Source organism: Eumetopias jubatus, unplaced genomic scaffold, assembly GCF_037043125.1.
Source record: "Eumetopias jubatus isolate StellerSeaLion01/CBP00866 unplaced genomic scaffold, mEumJub1_p1.0 scaffold_9, whole genome shotgun sequence".
Taxonomy (NCBI): Eukaryota; Metazoa; Chordata; class Mammalia; order Carnivora; family Otariidae; genus Eumetopias; species Eumetopias jubatus.
This window is the reverse complement of record NW_028274815.1, coordinates 91,451,347-91,470,436: the sequence shown is the minus strand read 5'-3', so window position 1 is coordinate 91,470,436 and position 19,090 is coordinate 91,451,347.

Here is a 19,090-nt window from a genome sequence, read left to right as displayed (position 1 = left end):
TTTTTTTTTTTTTTTTTGTAGGTTTTTTTAGGGGATTCTCTACATAGACAATCAAGCCATCTACAAATAGGGACAGTTTATTGTCTTTCTTTTTGGTCTGTATGTCTTTTGTTTCCTTGCTTTCCTTATTGCACATGATAGAACTTCCAATTCTATGTTTAATCAAAATAGTGGGAGCAGATGTCCTTGCCTTATTTCTAATCTAAAAGGAAAAGCATTCAGTCTTTCACCAATAAGTATAATGTGAGCTGTAGGTTTTTGTAGGAGCTCTTTATTAAGTTGAGTAATTTCTTTTTTTGCTATTCCTATATTTTCAATGAGCTTTTATCATGAATATGTGTTAAATTGTGTCAAATTATTTTTCCTTCCTCAATTAATAAATCATATGATTTTCCTTTTTTATACTGTTCATATGGCAGATTGAATTTTGAATATTGAACCAGCCTTGCATCTGTGGAATAAACTCAATTGACCATTGTGTACAATTCTTTTTATATATTGCTTGTTTTATTTGCTATTATTTTGTTAATGAATTTTTAACTCATTTTTCTTGGTTTTTGAGTTGGGAGCTTAGACTATTGTTTTGAGACTTTCCTCATTTCTTTTTTTTTAATGTTTTATTTATTTATTTATTTATGAGAGTCAGAGAGAGAGGGCGGGGGGCAAAGGCAGAGGGAGAAGCAGTCTCCCTGCCTAGCAGGGGAGGCTGTCTAGGGCCATACCACCCTGAAGGCGCCCGATCTCGTCTGATTTTGGAAGTTAAGCAGGGGCGGGCTTGGTTAGTACTTGGATGGGAGACTTTCCTCTTTTCTAATGTATGTATTCAATGCTATAAATTGCACCCCACCGCCCCAATCATAGTATCCCATTATTATCTTGTGATGTCTAATATTTTGTTAAGATTTTTTTTGTTTATATTCACAAGGGATATTGGTATGTAGTTTTCTTTCTTCCTTTCTTTTTCTTTGTTGTATCTTTGTCTGGTTTTCATATCGAGTAATACTTTATAAAATGGATTGGGAAGTGTTCCCTCTTCTATTTTCTGAAGAAATAGTGCAGAATTGGTTTTGATTCCTCAATAAACATTTGGTAGAATTCTTCAGTGAAAATATGTAGACCTGGAAATTTCTTTTTAAAGAGTTTTAAAGTTATGAATTCAATTTCCCTAGTAGTTATAGGCTATACAAATTATCTACTTTCTATGAGGAGTTGTTGCAGGTTTTGTTTTTCAAGGAATTGGTCCATTTCTTCTAGTTACCAAATTTATATGAGCAGAGTTGATAATAGTATTCCACTATTTTCCCTGTGATGTCTACAGTATTTGTAATAGTGATAAACTGTTTCATTCCTTATATTGATAATTTGTATCTTTTTGCCTTTTTTAGTCTTACTAAAATTTGTTGATTTTATTAAACTTTTCAAAGAACTACCCTTTTGTTTCATTGATTCTCTACTGTTTACTGCTTTCTGTTTTCATATCAATCTATTTGGTTCCTTCCTACTACTTCTTTGGGTTTACTTTGCTCTCATTTTTCTTGGTTTTTGAGTTGGGAGCTTAGATTATTGATTTTAGAGTTTTTCTCTTTTCTCATGTATGCATTTAGTGCTATAATTTTTCCTTTCATCAGCACTTTAGCTATGTTCCACAGGTTTTGAAATGTTTTATTTTTATTTTCATTCAGTTTAATCTATTTTTTCCTTTGAGATTTTATCTTTGACCCATGTATTATTTATAAGTATAGTATTTAACTTTTTTTCCTGTCATCTTTCTGTCATGAATTTCTGGTTTGATTTCATTGTGGTCATAAAACATACTTTGTATAGGTTTTAATTCTTTTACATTTGTTAAGGTTTGTTTTATGGTGCAGGATATAGTCCATCTTGGTAGGTATTCCATAGGCTCTTGGAAAGAATCTGTATTCTGCTGCTGTTGGATGAAGTATTCTACAAATTTGATTAGGTCCTGTTGATTGATGGTGTTGTTGAATTCTCCGTATACTTGTTGATTTTCTGTCTAGTTATTCTAACAGTTTTTGAGAGGTCAAGTTTTAAATCTCCAACTACAATTGTGAGTTTGTCTCTTTATCCTTTCATTTCCATCATTTTTTTTGCTTCACCTGAAAGCTTTGTTGTTTGGCACATACTAATTTGTTCTGGTTTATACAGTTTTTGATGGATACATACTGTCATTCCAATTGGTTTTTTCTTGCTGCTTTAAAGATTTTCTTCTTGTCTTTAGTTTTGAGAAATTTGATTCTGATATGCCTTGGTGTAGATTTATTTAAATTTATCTTGTTTGAGAGTTACTTAACTTTTTCAATCTGTAAGTTTATCTGCCAAATTTGGGATATTTGGGCCATTATTTCTTTAAGTACCTTTTCAGCCCTGCCCTTTTTCTCCTTTTCTTCAGAAAAATGATGATATCAGAATTAGTTCTTTTGTTACTTTACTCCTATAGGTTTTTGAGATTATGTGTTTTTTTCCTAGTCATTTTATCTTTTTTCTTTATTTTTCTTTATTTTTGTAAAGATTTTTTAAAGATTTATTTATTTGAGAGAGAGAGAGAATGAGCTGGGGGAGGAGCAGAGGGAGAGGGAGAAGCAAACTCCTTGCTGAGCAGGGAGCCCAGATGCAGGGCTCAATCCTAGGACCCCAGGATCATGACCTAAGCTGAAGCAGATGCTTAACTGACTGAGCTACCCAGGCACCCCTCTCCTTTGTTTAGATTGGGTAATTTCTTTTATTCTATCATTCAGTTTACTAATTTTTGTTTCTGCACCCTCCATTATGCTACTGAACCTATTCACAGAGCTTTTTATTTCCAGTTATAAATTTTTCAGTTCTAAAATTTTCATTTGGCTCTTCTTCATGTTTTCAATTTTTTTATTGAGACTTTTTAGTTTTTGCTTTTGTTTTCAAGCATGTTTGCAATTGCTAGTTGAAACATTTTTACAATGCCTCATTTAAAATCTTTGTTAGGTAATTCTAACAGATCTGTCACCTTCATTTTGGAATCTATTGGTTGTATTTTCACCCAATTTAAGATCTTCCTACTTCTAATTATGAGGAGTGATTTTAATTGAATTTTTGACTGGACATTTTATTGTTATGTTTCAAGATTCCAGATCTTATTTATACCTCTGGTTTAGTTGACTTCCTCTATGCCAATTATGCAGGGAAAGCGGTGTGCTTCTGTATTCCCATAAGGTGAAGGTAAAAACCAGGATCCACATTGACACTTCAGGGGCTTGGTCACTGTTTAGCAAGGATGAAAGTCTCAGATTGCTACTCAGACATTTTTGACATCATCTTAGTTATGAATGTGTGTGTGTGTGTGTGTAGGGGTACAGGAGAGATGTAGTCCTTTCCTAGATCTTTGGTTAGAGAGCAGAGTTTTTTTTTTTTTTAATTGTGGTTTACCATCTTAACCATTTTTAAGTATACAGTTCAGCAATGTTAAGTAAATTTGCATATTCACATCATTGTGCAACCAGTCTCCAAAACCAAAACTTTATACCCATTAAACAATTCTTTTTTTTTAAAAAAGATTTTATTTATTTATTTGACAGAGAGAGACACAGCGAGAGAGGGAACATAAGCAGGGGGAGTGGGGGACAGAGAAGCAGGCTTCCCGCTGAGCGGGGAGCCCGATGTGGGGCTTGATCCCAGGACCCTGGGATCATGACCTGAGCCAAAGGCAGATGCTTAATGACTGAGCCACCCAGGTGCCCCTAAACAACAATTCTTCACCCACCCACCCAGTCCCCCCTGCCGCCACCACCAGTCCCTGGAAAGTATCATTCTACTCTCTATCTCTATGAATTTGACTATTCTAGGTACCTCATATAAATGGAATCATACAATATGTGTCTTTTTGTGGTTGACTTCTTTTACTGACTTTGCATAATTTCCTCGAAGTTCATACATGTTGTAGCATGTGTTAGAAGTTCCTTTTTTTTTTTTTAAGAATGAGTGATATTCCATTGTAGGTATAGTCCACATTTCCTTATCCATTTATCCACTGAGCAGAGAGTAGGCTTTTGTTGTTTTTTTCTAGTCCACATTGCTTGGCATTTCTGGATTTCTCATTTCTTCAGCTCCACATCTGGAATATGAAGTAAAACAAAAACCAAGAAACCTCAGTACTATCTTATGTCTTATGTCCCAAAGTCCCTAATCAGTCTGCCTTCTCTCTACCTCTATGAGTCTTCTTACATTCTTTCTTGTATAACATCCAGATTTTTGTTGTACTTACTGGGAAACATAAGGCCAAATATATCTACTTCACTGTCTGAAGTAGAAGTCTGCAATTGATTTTTATGTAACTTCTTTTTTTTTATTTTTTATTTTTATTTTTTTATTGTTATGTTAATCACCATATATTACATAATTTGTTTTGGTGTCCTGTTCCATGATTCATTGTTTGTTCATAACACCCAGTGCTCCATGCAGAACGTGCCCTCCTCAATACCCATCACCAGGCTAACACATCCCCCCACCCTCCTCCCCTCCAGAAACCTCAGTTTGTTATTCAGAGTCCATCATCTCTCCTGGTTCGTCTCCCCCTCTGACTTACTCCCCTTCATTCTTCCTCTCCTGCTATCTTCTTCTTTTTCTTTTTTCTTAACATATGTTGCGTTATTTGTTTCAGAAGTACAGATCTGTGATTCAACAGTCTTACACAATTCACAGCGCTCACTGTAGCACATATCTTCCCCAATGTCCATCACCCAGCCACCCCATCCCTCCCACCCCCGACCACTCCAGCAACCCTCAGTTTGTTCCTGAGATTAAGAATTCCTCATATCAGTGAGGTCATATGATACATGTCTTTCTCTGATTGACTTATTTCACTCAGCATAACACCCTCCACTTCCATCCACGTCGTTGCAAATGGCAAGATCTCATTCCTTTTGATGGCTGCATAATATTCCATTGTGTATATATACCACCTCTTCTTTATCCATTCATCTGTCGATGGACATCTTGGCTCTTTCCACACTTTGGCTATTGTGGACATTGCTGCTATAAACATTGGGGTGCACGTACCCCTTCAGGTCCCTACATTTGTATCTTTGGGCTAAATACCCAGTAGTGCAATTGCTGGATCGAATGGTAGCTCTAATTTCAACTGTTTGAGGAACCTCCATACTGTTTTCCAGAGGGGTTGCACCAGCTTGCATTCCCACCAACAGTGTAGGAGGGTTCCCCTTTCTCTACATCCCCGCCAACATCTGTCGTTCCCTGACTTGTTAATTTTAGCCATTCTGACTAGTGTGAGGTGGTATCTCATGGAGGTTTTGATTTGGATTTCCCTGATGCTGAGCGATGTTGAGCACTTTTTCATGTGCCTGTTGGCCATTTGGATGTCTTCTTTGGAAAAATGTCTGTTCATGTCTTCTGCCCATTTCTTGATTGGATTATTTGTTCTTTGGGTGTTGAGTTTGATAAGTTCTTTATAGATTTTGGATACTAGCCCTTTATCTGAGATGTCATTTGCAAATATTTTCTCCCATTCTGTCGGTTGTCTTTTGGTTTTGTGGACTGTTTCTTTTGCTGTGCAAAAGCTTTTTATCTTGATGAAATCCCAATAGTTCATTTTTGCCCTGGCTTCCTGTGCCTTTGGTGATGTTTCTAGGAAGAAGTTGCTGCGGCTGAGGTCGAAGAGGTTGCTACCTGTGTTCTCCTTTAGGATTTGGATGGACTCCTGTCTCACGTTTAGGTCTTTCAACCATTTGGAGACTATTTTTGTGTGTGGTGTAAGGAAATGGTCCAGTTTCATTCTTCTGCATGTGGCTGTCCAATTTTCCCAACACCATTTGTTGAAGAGACTGTCTTTTTTCCACTGGATATTCTTTCCTGCTTTGTCAAAGATAAGTTGACCATAGAGTTGAGGGTCCATTTCTGGGCTCTCGATTCTGTTCCATTGATCTATGTGTCTGTTTTTGTGCCAGTACCATACTCTCTTGATGATGACAGCTTTGTAATAGAGCTGGAAGTCCGGAATTGTGATGCCGCCAGCTTTGCTTTTCTTTTTCAATATTCCTCTGGCTATTCGGGGTCTCTTCTGGTTCCATACAAATTTTAGGATTATTTGTTCCATTTCTTTGAAAAAAGTGGATGGTATTTTGATGGGGATTGCATTGAATGTGTAGATTGCTCTAGGTAGCATTGACACCTTCACCATGTTGGTTTTCCCAATCCATGAGCATGGAACGTTTTTCCATTTCTTTGTGTCTTCTTCGATTTCTTTCCTGAGTATTTTATAGTTTTCTGAGTACAGATCCTTTGCCTCTTTGGTTAAATTTATTCCTAGGTATCTTATGGTTTTGGGTGCAATTGTGAATGGAATCGACTCCTTGATTTGTCTCTCTTCTGTCTTGTTGTTGGTGTATAGGAATGCCACTGATTTCTGTGCATTGATTTTATAGCCTGCTACTTGACTGAATTCCTGTATGAGTTCTAGCAGTTTTGGGGTGGAGTCTTTTGGGTTTTCCACGTAAAGTATCATATCATCTGCAAAGAGTGAGAGTTTGACTTCCTCTTTGCCGATTTGGATGCCTTTGATTTCTTTTTGTTGTCTGATTGCTGTGGCTAGGACTTCTAATACTATGTTGAATAGCAGTGGTGAGAGTGGACATCCCTGCCGCATTCCTGACCTTAGGGGAAAAGCTCTCCGCTTTTCCCCATTGAGAATGATATTCGCTGTAGGTTTTTCGTAGATGGCTTTTATGATATTGAGGTATGTACCCTCTATCCCTATACTTTGAAGAGTTTTGATCAAGAAAGGATGCTGTACTTTTCAAATGCTTTTTCTGCATCTATTGAGAGGATCATATGATTCTTGTTCTTTCTTTTGTTAATGTATTGTATCACTTTGATTGATTTGCGGATGTTGAAACAGCCTTGCAGCCCAGGGATAAATCCCACTTGGTCGTGGTGAATAATCCTTTTAATGTACTGTTGGATCCTATTGGCTAGTATTTTGGTGAGAATTTTTGCATCCATGTTCATCAAGGATATTGGTCTGTAATTCTCCTTTTTTGATGGGATCTTTGTCTGGTTTTGGGATCAAGGTAATGGTGGCCTCATAAAATGAATTTGGAAGTTTTCCTTCCATTTCTAATTTTTGGAACAGTTTCAGGAGAATAGGTATTAATTCTTCTTTAAATGTCTGACAGAATTCCCCTGGGAAGCCATCTGGCCCTGGGCTTTTGTTTCTTGGGAGATTTTTGATGACTGCTTCAATTTCCTTAGTGGTTATAGGTCTGTTCAGGTTTTCTATTTCTTCCTAGTTCAGTTTTGGTAGTTGATACATCTCTAGGAATGCACCCATTTCTTCCAGGTTATCTAATTTGCTGGCATAGAGTTGCTCATAATATGTTCTTATAATTGTTTGTATTTCTTTGGTGTTGGTTGTGATCTCTCCTCTTTCATTCATGGTTTTGTTGATTTGGGTCATTTCTCTTTTCTTTTGGATCAGTCTGGCCAGGGGTTTATCAATCTAGTTAATTCTTTCAAAGAACCAGCTCCTAGTTTCGTTGACCTCTTCTACTGTTCTTTTGGTTTCTATTTCATTGATTTCTGCTCTGATTTTATTATTTCTCTTCTCCTGCTGGGTTTAGGCTTTATTTGCTGTTCTTTCTCCAGCTCCTTTAGGTGTAGGGTTAGATTGTGTATTTGAGACCTTTCTTGTTTCTTGAGAAAGGCTTGTATTGCTCTATACTTTCCTCTCAGGACTGCCTTTGCTGTATCCCAAAGATTTTGGACAGTTGTGTTTTCATTTTCATTGGTTTCCATGAATTTTTTTAATTCTTCCTTAATTTCCTGGTTGACCCATTCATTCTTTAGTAGGATGCTCTTTAGCCTCCATGTATTTGAGTTCTTTCCGACTTTCCTCTTGTGATTGAGTTCTAGTTTCAAAGCATTGTGGTCTGACAATATGCAGGGAATGATCCCAATCTTTTGGTACCAGTTGAGACCTGATTTGTGACCTAGGATGTGATCAATTCTGGAGAATGTTCCATGGGCACTAGAGAAGAATGTGTATTCCGTTGCTTTGGGATGGAATGTTCTGAATATGTCTGTGAAGTCCATTTGTTCCAGTGTGTCATTTAAAGTCTTTATTTCCTTGTTGATCTTTTGCTTAGAGGATCTGTCCATTTCAGTCAGGGGGGTGTTAAAGTCCCCCACTATTATTGTATTGTTGTCAATGTGTTTCTTTGCTTTTGTTATTAATTGCCTTATATAATTGGCTGCTCCCATGTTCGGGGCATAGATATTTACAATTGTTAGATCTTCTTGTTGGATAGACCCTTTAAGTAGGATATAGTGTCCTTCCTCATCTCTTATTACAGTCTTTGTTTTAAAATCTAGTTTGTCTGATATAAGGATTGCCACCCCAGCTTTCTTTTGGTGTCCATTAGCATGGTAAATGGTTTTCCAACCCCTCACTTTCAATCTGGGGGTGTCTTTGGGTCTAAAATGAGTCTCTTGAAGACAGCATATTGATGGGTCTTGTTTTTTAATCCAATCTGATAGCCTGTGTCTTTTGATTGGGGCATTGAGCCCATTTACATTCAGGGTAAGTATTGAAAGGTATGAATTTAGTGCCATTGTATTGCCTGTAAGGTGACTGTTACTGTATGTTGTCTGTGTTCCTTTCTGATCTTTGCTGCTTTTAGGCTCTCTCTTTGCTTAGAGGACCCCTTTCAATATTTCTTGGAGGGCTGGTTTCATGTTTGCAAATTCCTTTAGTTTTTGTTTGTTCTGGAAGCTTTTGATCTCTCCTTCTCTTTTCAATGACAGCCTAGCTGGATATAGTATTCTTGGCTGCATATTTTTCTCGTTTAGTGCTCTGAAGATATCTTGCCAGTCCTTACTGGCCTGCCAGGTCTCTGTGGATAGGTCTGTTGCCAATCTAATATTTTTACCCTTGTAGGTTACATATCTGTTCTCCCGAGCTGCTTTCAGGATTTTCTCTTTGTCTCTGAGACTCGTAAGTTTTACTATTAGATGTCGGGGTGTTGACCTATTTTTATTGATTTTGAGAGGGGTTCTCTGTGCCTCCTGGATTTTGATGCCTGTTTCCTTCCTCACATTAGGGAAGTCCTCTGCTATTATTTGCTCCAATATACCTTCTGCCCCTCTCTCTCTTTCTTCTTCTTCTGGGATCCCAATTATTCTAATGTTGTTTCGTCTTATCGAATCACTTATCTCTCGAATTCTGCCCTCGTGATCCTGTAGTTGTTTCTCCCTCTTTTCCTCAGCCTGTTTACTTTCCATCATTTGGTCTTCTATATCACTGATTCTCTCTTCTGCCTCATTTATCCTAGCAGTTAGTGTCCCCATTTTCGATTGCACCTCATCAATAGCCTTTTTGATTTCGACTTGGTTAGATTTTAGTTCTTTTATTTCTCCAGAAAGGGTTTCTCTAATAACTTCCACGCTTTTTTCAAGCCCAGCTAGTATCTTTAAAGTCATGATTCTGAACTCTAGGTCCGGCATCGTACTAATGTCCGTATTGAGTAGGTCCCTGGCTGACGGTACTACCTCTTGTTCTTTTTGCTGAGGTGATTTTTTTCGTCTTGTCATTTTGTCCAGAGGAGAATAGATGAATGAGAGAACAAAATGCTAACAGTTTTACAATGTCCCCAGCAAATATACTGTATACAAATCAGAAAAGACCTGAAACCAGGGGAAAAGAAAGGGAAAGAAAGAAAAAAGAAAGAGAGCAAAAAAAAAAAAAAAAAAAGATAAAAACAAAAACAGAACAATACAAAAAAAGCAGAATGTGATCAAATATGATCAGGCTAGTGCATAGATCAGTGCCACACACTAGATTTTGGGCATATTTTGATCTGTTAGAAAAAAGTGCCTCCTAAAATTTTAAAGGAAGAAAGACATATATGTACACAATAAGGGTTGATACAATGAAGGGATAGAAGATGACTGTAAAGATAAAAATTATAAAAGATTTTATAAAAGGACTTGATAAGATAAGAAGTTGTTTGAAAAAAGAAAGAAGATTTTAAAAAAAAAGAAAAAAGGGAGAGAATGTGATCAGGCAGGAGACTAGAACAGAACCATACACTAGTGATTTAGGGTATATTTTTATCTGTTAGAAGAAACTGTATCTCAAAATTTTAAAGAGAGAACAACTTATATATATATGCCAAAAATAAGGGTAACTACTATGAAGGGATAAAATATGACTCTAAAAATGAAAAATAAAAAATGTTTTTTTTTTTTAAAGAGATTGATAAGATGTTGGTTGAAAAAGGGAAAAAGAAAAAGAAAAAAAAACAGTTAACAAAAATTAACTTTGATCAACTAATGAATCATGGTAAAAAAAAGCCATGAATTCTATGTGCAGTATTCCCCTAGCGCTGGAGTTCTCCCGTTCTCCTTGATCGGTAAACTTGGTCTTGGCTTGCTGGCTGATCGTGCTGATCTTCTGGGGGAGGGGCCTGTTGCTGTGGTTTCCAAATGTCTTTGCCGGAGGCTGAATTGCCCTGCCCTTGTTGGTCCGGGCTAAGCAAGCTGCTCGGGTTTGATCTCAGGAGCTTTTGTTCCCTGCAAGCTCTCCGTACAGCCTTGGAGGACCAGGGCAAAAATGGTGGCCTCCCAATCTCCACCCGGAGGAGCTGAGAACTCGGGGCCCCGCTCCTCAGTGCGCCCCCAGAGAAAAGCAGTCACTCCCTTGTCCCCGGTCTCCGGCCGCACTCCGTGCTCACCCGGCCTGTGACCGAGCGTTTGTATCTCTGGCACCCGACCCCGTGTGGAGTCTCCAAACCCAGCAGATCCCTGCGGTGCGTTCCCACGCCACTCCTCCCCGGGAAGGAAGGGGCGTCTCTCCGGCTCTGCCGCTTGTTGGGTCCCTGCTGCAGGAGCAGTGGCCCGACTGGGCCGCGGATCACAGTTTATGGCCACCCCGAGCTGAGAGCCCGCGCCTTGGCTCCGTCTCTGCAGCCGGCTTCCCCGCTCCGATACCTGGGAGCTCTGGCGCACTCAGGCTCCCCCGGTCTTTCTGTGACCCCAAGGGTCCTGAGACCCCACTGTCCCACAAGGGTTTCACCCCGCTTAGCCACTGGAGCGACGTCCCTCAGCGGAGCCGACTTCTAAAAGGTCCGATTTTGTGCTCCGGAGCTCTAGCACTTGCCAGAAGCGGCCGGCGGAGGCCCCTCCCCTGCCGTCTATCCTCCCGAATATCGCCTCGGATTCACTTCTCCGCACGTCCTACCTTCCAGTAAGTTGTCGCTTCTCTGTTCAGAGAGTTGTTGCTACTCTCCTCTTCGATCTCCTGTTGAGTTCGTAGGTGTTCAGAATGGTTTGATTCCTATTCAGCTGAATTCCTGAGACCAGACAAAATCTAGGTCTCCTACTCCTCCGCCATCTTGCTCCCTGATTTTTATGTAACTTCTAATGAGAATACTACTGTTTTTAAAAAAGTCAATGTTCAAAAAATATTCTAAAAATCTGATTTTTTACTAAATCAAACAGGATTTTCTTCCTTTTTCATTTTAAGTTTATATTGTTTTACTTTTTTGGGATTTCTTTCTTAATAGTTCTGCAGTTCTTAATTTGAAAACATGAAATTCATTTTTAAAGGAACTGTAGGGGTGCTTGGGTGGCTCAGTCAGCTAGGCATCCAACTCCCGGTTTGGGCTCAGGTGCTGATCTCATGGGTTGTGGGATCAAGCCCACATTGGTCTCCATGCTCAGTGAGAGTCTGCTTAGACGTTCTTTCCCTCTGCCCCTCCCCCTTCTTGCACATGCTCTCTCTCTCTTTTTCAAAAAAATAAATAAATCTTAAAAAAAAATAAAGGAACTGTAACTAAAAGGGCTCTCCTGCGATTTGCAAAACTCAGTTTCCTTTGTCAACACCAACTATCTGGTAAGTATCTCACAGTCCTTCTTGTGTGTTGAACTTGAAACTACTGACACAAGTCTGTTATTAGACTGTGGCTTTCAGAAGGCCAGGGGATAAATTCTTTTAAGATTCTCCTAGATTACGGGCACCTGGGTGGCTCAGTTGGTTAGGCGACTGCCTTCGGCTCAGGTCATGATCCTGGAGTCCCAGGATCGAGTCCCACATCAGGCTTCCTGCTCAGTGGGGAGTCTGCTTCTCCCTCTGACCCTCTTCCCTCTCGTGCTTTCTATCTCATTCTCTCTCTCTCTGAAATGAATAAATAAAATCTTTAAAAAATGATTCTCCTAGATTACTTGGAGCCATAAATGTTATTGACTTTTGAATACTTCATAAAATTTAAACCTGCTAGGAAAATGATTTATTATTTATCTTTAGAAAAAAATGCTGGGTTTCCTCACAGCACAGAAATGAGATCTCATATTTCTCCAGCCTCCAAAGCCTCTGTATGAGAAATGAGGCACTTAGCTGAATTAGGAAACTGCTCTGATCTAGGATAGATCTTTTGGGGATCCAAAGAAATGTACTATTTCTGAAAACTTCTATTTGAAGGACTGTAAATATAAATAAATCTTGAATCTATGGGACTATTTTCCATAAAAATGCACATGAATTTAAAAGGTAAAAAAATCCTAGACTAAAATATATAATTTCTAAGGATACTGTAAAATAGTTTGAGACACTGCTAAACCACATAGATCTTCCCATCTTCTTGGATTGCACTGATAAAACTACAAGGCAAAACTAATTACAGTGACTCAAATGAACAAGTATCTGACTCTAATAAGAGAAATATAAAAATAAAAAATAAGTCATAAAAATTTTTCTAGCTTGATTTCTCCTTCAAAGATTAAAAAAATTAAAAAAATACAAAGCCATAGGGGTTTAACTGTTATTCCTATAGTGCTAATATGAATTATCTTCATGTTAGTAAGGACATCCTTATACAAGGCAAAAGCTGCTAGAAGCCCAGGCACCTGATTTTGAATTGATGGTTACTCTTAGACACAGAATTAAGAAGCTCCCCCTTAAGACCACTTCTCTTAAAACAGACTTGTTTTGAACAAGAAGTCTTGATGACATAGAATAATAAATAGTTGAAAATCTCAATGTTTTAGTGTATGCAGTTAACAATAGAAACTTTTGTGATTTGTGTTATCGTAGCTAAGTGCCCATTATAAATATCAGCCAAATACTGAGTCTGAGGTAAGTCTCAACAACCTAAATGAGTCAATGGAAAGTGTTGCTCTTGCAATCATGGCTCATAACATTATATTATATCTCACAATTTTGTAGGCCAGGAATCTAGACAGTACTAGGTTTTGTTATGTGTCTAATCCCTTTTGAGGTTCCCCAAACCCAGCATAGAATCCAGCCCATCAGTGACCATCAATGAAGGTTGGTTGAATTAATGAATGGATGAAGCTGAAAAGACTTGATGTAGCATCTATAAAAAAGTTAATTGGAAATTTCCAAATTGCAGAACTGATGGCCAATTGAGATGAGTGACGTGGCAGCTGGAAAGATGCTGCAGCCCTAACTCTGCCTCAAGCTGGAGGTGTGACTCTGGGTAAGCCATGTGTGTGCACTAGAATGCAGTTGTTCTACCCATGGGGCAAGGATATTAAGGAGACATGTTTGTTAGGTACATTTTAGTGCATGAGTGCTGAAGGTTAAGGAAACAGAAAGAACTTGAGGAAATATGAACTTTTAAGAGAATTTCATGGCCTTTATTTCCAAAGGAAACTCTGAACTTGTCTCCAGATAATCTTAATGACCTGAGCAGGGCAGGAAGCTCTGTCACACAGCAGCCACAATATCATTCACCTGCTTTGGAAGCTTGACGCCAGAGTGACTGCACAGCTGTACTGCTTGAACATTTTATGGAGCCTTAAGAAAATCCAATTTCATTAGTAACAAAAAGTTTGATTTTAGTAGCAATTTATCTATTTCTAAAATGTCACTAAAGTAAATGGGAGCAGAATTTGTCTTCCCTGAAATTGAATTCTTGTTCAATAGATAAACCTTTATTGATGCCACAGCCTCTGAGGAAGCACAGAGTTTATGGTGCTGGTGAGGAGCCTGAAGACAGACGTGATGAACAGGGACGAGTTCAGATTTGTCCTGTAGTTAACACTGAGAGGAAGGTGTTGAAGTTCCTGCTGCCATCTTCTTTGTTAAGGGCTGCAGCTAAAAGTCAGCATGGTTTGGGCCTGGGAGAAAGGCCTATGGCATCTGGTGCCCAGAGCACATCTGCTGTATCTGACAAATGCAGGACCTCTAAGGTTGCAGCAGAGAGTCAGGAGCAGGAGAGGAGTTTCTAGTCTGAAGGAGTTGGGCCTGCAAAGAGGTACCAGTCATTTGGGTCCATGGAGCATACACGTCTGCCTGAGACTCTCCCCTCCAACTTCCCACTGGGAACCATGGCGACCTCTGGGCTGGTCAGGCCACTCTGGGCCAGTTAGAACAATAGCCTCTCACTAGCTCACCCCACTCAGGTTAGGCCTGTCCACAACCTATTGGAAGGGTATAAACACAGGCACATTGAAGAAGAGACCCCCCCTCTGCATTGAGTAATTAACCCTGGGCTGGGCTACACTGTCTCCCAACTTGAGACCCTGTATATCCTTCTCTCTCCACCAAATGTCATTTGTCTGCAATGTCAATATTGACTGCCAACACTTAGCAGCACAACACATGGCAAGTGCTCAGTGCATTTAAGTTGGATGTGTCAACATGTGGGGATGGGGGTCTATGTGCATTATAAACCTCAGTCAAGCATATCCATAAATTAAATGATAACTGTAACCAATATATAGTTGACTCTTGAACCACTCAGGGTTTGAACTATGCAGGTCCACTTACAAGCAGATTTTCTTTTGAAAGATTTGGTGGCAAAAGCCACATGGCATTTATTTAAAACTGCCCCTCCCAGTCTCTAAGGGACTAAATCAAAGGCAACTGGTGCAGAGGTTGTGCCTGCTGCCCTCTGAGTAATGAGGGAGGCTGCCAAGGCCATCAGTAGCCCCTGGGGCCCTAGGACCAGGCAGGGCTGCAGGTTCCTAGGTGTTCTGATGGGGTGGTTGGGTCAAATCGTGGGCAGGAAGCTAGACTGAAGCTAAGGCATGCACTTAGAAGGCAGGGAGGACAGTGTGCAGGGCATCTGATATCCCTGGTGTCCCCCGACCCCATGAGTCCTCCATGCATTGGGCTCTGGGGTTCTGCTGGGCTGCTGCAGCCCTCAGACTCCTCCCAGGTGGGTGCAAACCCCTCCCCATAGTGCTGCCCTAGCCCCACAGCCTCCCAGGGGCTGGCACACTTACCTGTGTCTATAGTTGCAATGGCCATCAGTGATGGTACACCTGCAGGCTTATGGGGCAGCTCGACTGTAGCTCCAGGCTGCTACTGTTGTCCACAGGCTACCTGGTGACTGCCACTGCTGAGCTCAGGCCACCAGGCTGCAGAACATCACCATCCTGGGGCCAGGCCTGACTCTGTCCCTGTCCTGGCCAGGCCCGCCTATGCGTGGAGTTTTTTCAATAAATATATATATACAGTACTGTAAACATATTTTCTCATTCTTATGATTTTCTTAATAACATTTTCTATTCTCTAGCTTACTTTATTGCAAGAATTCAGTATATAATACATATACTATGTGTTAATCAACTATTTATGTTATTGGTAAGGCTCTGGTCAGTAGCAACAGTAGGCTATTAGTTAAGTTTTAGGTAGTCAAAAGTCATGCTCGGATTTTTGACTGTGCAGCAGTTGGCACCCCTCATCCCCACATTGTCTAAGGTCACTTGGAGTCAACAAGGAGTACCCCACACTATGGTGGGTGCCATCTGCCCTTTCCATAGTTAACCTGAGAGATAAATGAATATGCTGAACAATCCCAGATTCCTAAGGCCTGGACACGATTATCTGCCCATAATCTTGCACTCAATCACCTTTTACAGGGCATAAAACAGGGGAAACATGATTATCTGTGTGCGCATGTGTGCATGTGCATACATGCACTGCTAGGATTTCAGACTGGGAGATGGGGAAGCAGAGTCTTATTTTTAGCTCTTCCTCTGATTTTTTCCTGACTATAGTAGCAACTCTCTCCTCTTTGGAACCCTCTTCAGTGTTATGAGAATGTCATGGCACTTCTGGTGTGTTCACTGTAGATAGACTGTTAAGGTGAGTGGTCACTATTGTTTAGAAAATTATTGATTTGTCCCTTGGACTCAGAGCATGGCACTTCTGGTGTGTTCACTGTAGATAGACTGTTAAGGTGAGTGGTCACTATTGTTTAGAAAATTATTGATTTGTCCCTTGGACTCAGAGCATGGTATGTTGGTAAAGGGTGTCTATGGAACAACAGGAACAAATGTCAATCCTTGACTCTCATCATTTAATTCCTTCAATATTTTTGGTCTTCAATAAAACTCCATAGTTTTCTCAAGTCTTATTTTAATGTGTATCCTAATTTTCTCTCCTCTACTTTGTTTTTTCTTTAGCCTATCAATCACAGGTCTTCAATGTCTTGTCAGGATCACCAAAGGCCTTCCCACTACCCACTGCATTGTCCATTCCTAGGACTTCTGGTGTTCATCCTATCAACAGGCACCATACTGGACATGCCCAGAATGGAAATTTGGATCCCCACAGCACCCCCAAATAAATTCCATGACCAGGCTTCTCCATTTCAGTAAAGGATGCACTATCTACCCACTTGCTGCATTCCAAATGCTAGCAATACTTGTTAATGTATCTCTCTCAAATCCCACATCCAATCCAATAGTAAGTCTTAGTGGCTCAAACTTCAAAACCTTTCCCAAATTTGAAACTTTTTGCCATAACCACAGGTATAAACAAGCTGACTCATCAACTTTTCTTTCCTGGACACCACCAGCAACATTTTATCTTCTTACTCTACACTCAATTTTGCACACATCACCTGAAGTGAACTTCCAAAAGTGTAAATCTGAGTTCCCAGGGAGGCCCCCTGAAGCCGTCAGCAGACCCTGGGGACCCCAGGACCAGGCAGGGCTGCAGGACACCCCTGTGCCTACATGCCCCTACTGTGCCTCTTCCCAATCTTTCAAGGATTCTCATTGCACTTGCACTAAATTCCTAACTTCCTATGATGGCCCACAAAGGTCTTAAATTGTCTAGCCACTTGGAGCAGACTATATTTCCCGAAGACAGTCAAAACCACATATTTATCCCAACACTAACTCTCCTCTTACCCCTTGAATCTGGGTTCTCACCAACAAATTAGAGCAGTCCTGATGCTGCATTAGTGTTCTGAGGCTGTGCCAAGTAGAGAAAAAGGCTTCCTCCTGGACCCTCCAGTCCCTCAGTCGACAGTTGACTGAAGCCCCACCTGACCCCTGACTGTGGCCTCACGAGAGACTGGGAGCCACACCCATGCAGCCAAGCCACTCCTGAATGCTTGACCAACAGAATCAATGTGGGAAAATAAATGGTTATTATTTATTTAAGCCACTGAATTTTGGGTGGCATTTAATAACAGAATTGCCTGCTTTTCTGACTTTGCTTCAACCACTCTGTGCTGCTCAAATAGTTAAAGCTGCTTTCTGCCTCAGGAAGTTTGTGTTTCTTGTTTTTTTCCAAATCAAAGAAACTTTTCTTTTCTGGTATTGCCATATGGTTACCTTCCTCACTTTGTTCACATATGTGTTTCAATGTCACTTGCCGGGAGAGCCCCCTTCACTGTCAAAAGAGAAATGCCCCCTTCCTGCCTCCACAATCATCTTGTAGCTCATTACTTGTCACTTTTCTTCACTGGACTTTCCTGTACCTGAAACTACATGTCTATGTATTTATTTACTTATCATCTGTCTCTCTCATGAGAATGTAAACTCCAAGAAGGCAGCAATTTGAAAAATCTTATTCAACAGATCTCCAGAACCTAGAACAATGCCTGGCATATTAAGAAAAAAAAAAGACTCAACTAGAATTTCTATATCTATCTAACATATGTTAGATAACTCCACCTTTCATTATTTTCTCTAGAATATATGATGAATTATCTCAAAAATTATCTCAAAAAGGTAAGAGTCAGTTTTGCTTATAATTAAACATAGCTCCAGAGAATATATTTTTATCATAGACCTTGATATATAGTATATGACCCATTTTTTTATAATTAAGGATTTTAAAAGGTGTCTATGGAACAACAGGAACAAATGTCAATCCTTGACTCTAATACATTCCATTATCTAGTCCCATGCAAATGTGGGTTAACTTGACCTTGGCCACTCTCTGGAAAGGTCCAGGAGTTTTGATGTATCAGTTTAGAGACAATAAGACTGGGGTATCTTATTTCTAGGGGTAACACCCCTATAGGAGAATAGTCTGGATTAAAGAGAGCCATATATTTCTTGATACCCCTTGATGCCCCTCTCTTTGAACCTCAGTGTGTTCTGTGTATGCTTTGAGGAAAAAATAATGGCAGAAGTAATGCTGATATGAGACCTTAAGACCCTGGCAGCTTCCATTTCCTACCTCCTTGAACACTTGCTTGTGTTGCTGCCAGACTCCTAGAGAAGACACAAGAGAGATCTTGCAATGACATGGAGTTGAAGAAAGGATTAGCTAAGCCCCGTCTCCCAGCCATCTGTACAAAGTACCGGTTAAGTAAGTGAAAGCTACTTTGACCCTCCAGACCAGACCAGCTTCCACTGAACACCATCAAGTGACCCTAGTCAACATAATATGAAGCAAAAGCATCACCTGGTTGAGCCCAGCCAGAATTCCTAAATCACTGATTGTGAGCAAAATGGACTGATTATTGTTTTGTCTCTATGTTTTGGGCTTGTTTGTTATAAAATGATAGCCATCGGGAACAAAGGGCTTTCACCCTTTCATTTTTAAGATTAGTCCTCTTCCCTGAAATAATCCTACTCATTCATTCCAGAGACCTGATGCCAAGGACAACCCTGGGAAACCCTGCTAGAAGCTGTTGCTTACTTTTTCTGCCTGGCAAAAAGCACAAATACATCAAGAAATAATTAAAGTCACAGTCCCAATTCTTAACTTCTTTTAATTGAGATCATCAAAGAGAAATAGATTTCATTACATGCACAGCATGAGGGCTACATTCTGTGGAGTTCATGCTTTATTCATTCAAATGGTTACATTTCA